Genomic DNA, 3,077 nt, shown 5'->3' with positions numbered 1-3,077 from the left:
TTAGGGTATGTTTTCAGGGTAAGGTTTGGGTTTTGTTTTGTTAGGGTATGTTTTCAGGGTAAGGTTAGGGTTTTGTTTTGTTAGGGTATGTTTTCAGGGTAAGGTTAGGGTTTGGTTTTGTTAGGGTATGTTTTCAGGGTTAGGTTAGGGTTTTGTTTTGTTAGGATATGTTTTCAGGGTAAGGTTTGGGTTTATTTTGTTAGGGTATGTTTTTCAGGGTAAGGTTTGGGTTTGGTTTTGTTAGTGTATGTTTTCAGGATAAGGTTAGGGTTTTGTTTTGTTAGGGTATGTTTTCAGGGTAAGGTTAGGGTTTGGTTTTGTTAGGGTATGTTTTCAGGGTTAGGTTAGGGTTTTGTTTTGTTAGGATATGTTTTCAGGGTAAGGTTTGGGTTTATTTTGTTAGGGTATGTTTTTCAGGGTAATGTTAGGGTTTTGTTTTGTTAGTGTATGTTTTCAGGATAAGGTTAGGGTTTTGTTTTGTTAGCGTATGTTTTCAAGGTAAGGTTAGGGTTTTGTTTTGTTAGGGTATGTTTTCAGGGTAAGGTTTGGGTTTTGTTTTGTTAGGGTATGTTTTCAGGGTAAGGTTAGGGTTTTGTTTTGTTAGGGTATGTTTTCAAGGTAAGGTTTGGGTTTATTTTGTTAGGGTATGTTTTTCAGGGTAAGGTTTGGGTTTGGTTTTGTTAGGGTATGTTTTCAGGATAAGGTTAGGGTTTTGTTTTGTTAGTGTATGTTTTCAAGGTAAGGTTAGGGTTTTGTTTTGTTAGGGTATGTTTTCAGGGTAAGGTTAGGGTTTTGTTTTGTTAGGGTATATTTTCAGGGTAAGGTTAGGGTTTGGTTTTGTTAGGGTATGTTTTCAGGGTTAGGTTAGGGTTTGGTTTTGTTAGGGTATGTTTTCAGGGTTAGGTTAGGGTTTTGTTTTGTTAGGGTATGTTTTCAGGGTAATGTTAGGGTTTTGTCTTGTTAGGGTATGTTTTGGGGGTAATGTTAGGGTTTTGTTTTATTTTGTTAGGGTATGTTTTCAGGGTAAGGTTAGGGTTTTGTTTTGTAAGGGTATGTTTTAAGGGTAATGCAAGGGTTTTGTCTTGTTAGGGTATGTTTTTTGGGTAATGTTAGGGTTTTGTTTTGTTAGGGTATGTTTTGAGGGTAAGGTTAGGGTTTTGTTTTGTTAGGGTATGTTTTCAGGATAAGGTTAGGGTTTGGTTTTGTTAGGGTATGTTTTCAAGGTAAGGTTAGGGTTTTGTTTTGTTTGGGTATGTTTTCAGGTTTAGGTTAGGGTTTTGTTTTGTTTGGGTATGTTTTGAGGGTAAGGTTAGGGTTTTGTTTTGTTAGCGTATGTTTTCAAGGTAAGGTTAGGCTTTGTTTTGTTTGGGTATGTTTTCAGGGTAAGGTTTGGGTTTTGTTTTGTTTGGGTATGTTTTCAGGGTAAGGTTAGGGCTTTGTTTTGTTAGGGTATGTTTTCAGGGTTTTGTTTTGTTTGGGTATGTTTTCAGGGTAATGTTAGGGTTTTGTTTTATTTTGTTAGGGTATGTTTTCAGGATAAGGTTAGGGTTTTGTTTTGTTAGGGTATGTTTTCAGGGTAAGGTTAGGGTTTTGTTTTGTTAGGGTATGTTTTCAGGATAAGGTTAGGGTTTGGTTTTGTTAGGGTATGTTTTCAGGATAAGGTTAGGGTTTGGTTTTGTTAGGGTATGTTTTCAGGATAAGGTTAGGCTTTTGTTTTATCAGGGTATGTTTTTCAGGGTAAGGTTTTGTTTTGTTTTGTTTTGTTAGGGTATGTTTTGAGAATAAGGTTAGGGTTTTGTTTTGTTTTGTTAGGGTATGTTTTCAGGATAAGGTTAGGGTTTGGTTTTGTTAGGGTATGTTTTGAGGATAAGGTTAGGGTTTTGTTTTATCAGGGTATGTTTTCAGGGTAAGGTTTTGTTTTGTTTTGTTAGGGTATGTTTTGAGGATAAGGTTGGGGTTTTGTTTTATCAGGGTAAGTTTTTGTTTTGTTTTGTTTTGTTTTGTTTTGTTTTGTTTTGTTTTGTTAGGGTATGTTTTGAGGGTAAGTTTAGAGTTTTGTGTTTAAGTTTTAGTGTTTAAGGGAAAGGTTAGGGTTTGTTTTTTTTGTTTTGCCTTGTTTTTGTGCTCTTGTATGGTCACCATTGCAAAATGAATGTCAACTGATGGTGATATAAGGTACTTCTGTCAATTTTAGGCTAATTTTAGGCAATAAAATAAAATATACATTTATTTTCATCAACATAAATGCACATAACTTTTTGTTTACAACAAGGCAAGTTTACTCACTGCTTTTTAAGTAAAGTCAACTTGCCGCTTTTAAGGAAACACATTTACTTAATCTATTTAAACTAAGTAAATAATCACTTACACCTAACCCTAACATTACAGCAAATGAAACATGATTTTCACTGATTGACCCCATGATCTTGTGCTGGTGGTTGTCAGTAATGCTCTCGTGTGGATTTAAGCTGTTTTTCTGAATGCTTCGCTGATGCTAAGATGGTTATTTACAAGCCCCAGTCAGAAGGGCTCAAGTTTGTGCCATTTTTTTTTCTGTCCGGCCCGTGACCACAGTAGGACATTCTTCACTCGGGGGCCAGTAATTCATCAGCCTGTGCAGTATTTTCACCCTCGATTATCACAGTGAATGACATGTGTGTGAAGGAAAGCGAGAGGATGAGATGCTCTTGTGTAACATGAAACAGAGACACAGTGTCCTGCTGATTGTAGATGTGGTTATTCATCGCTCTGTCAGAGAGCCAGACCGAATCTAAAGCGCTGTAAAACACACATACACACACACACACACACTGCCCGTGATTTTAGCACTCGAAATGGTAGTGGAACTTTTAATAACACTCTCGAACTAATTTGGACCGCTCAGTGCCACGTCAGCATTATCCTGCAGTTTTTAACCTCCCTTTAATTTGAAGACAAAAATAGATGCTATAAAATAGGCGGGAAACGCATTTGCTTCTGCACCGCTCACTCTAACATGTGAAGGAACACATTAGAAAGAGGAACAAAATGAGCTCTCTTTAATATGTCAGATTGTTCTCATAGACTGCAGTGTGATC

The sequence above is a fragment of the Danio aesculapii genome, chromosome 15 (genome assembly GCF_903798145.1).
Source record: "Danio aesculapii chromosome 15, fDanAes4.1, whole genome shotgun sequence".
NCBI classification, from domain to species: Eukaryota; Metazoa; Chordata; class Actinopteri; order Cypriniformes; family Danionidae; genus Danio; species Danio aesculapii.
This window is presented reverse-complemented; position numbering follows the sequence as displayed.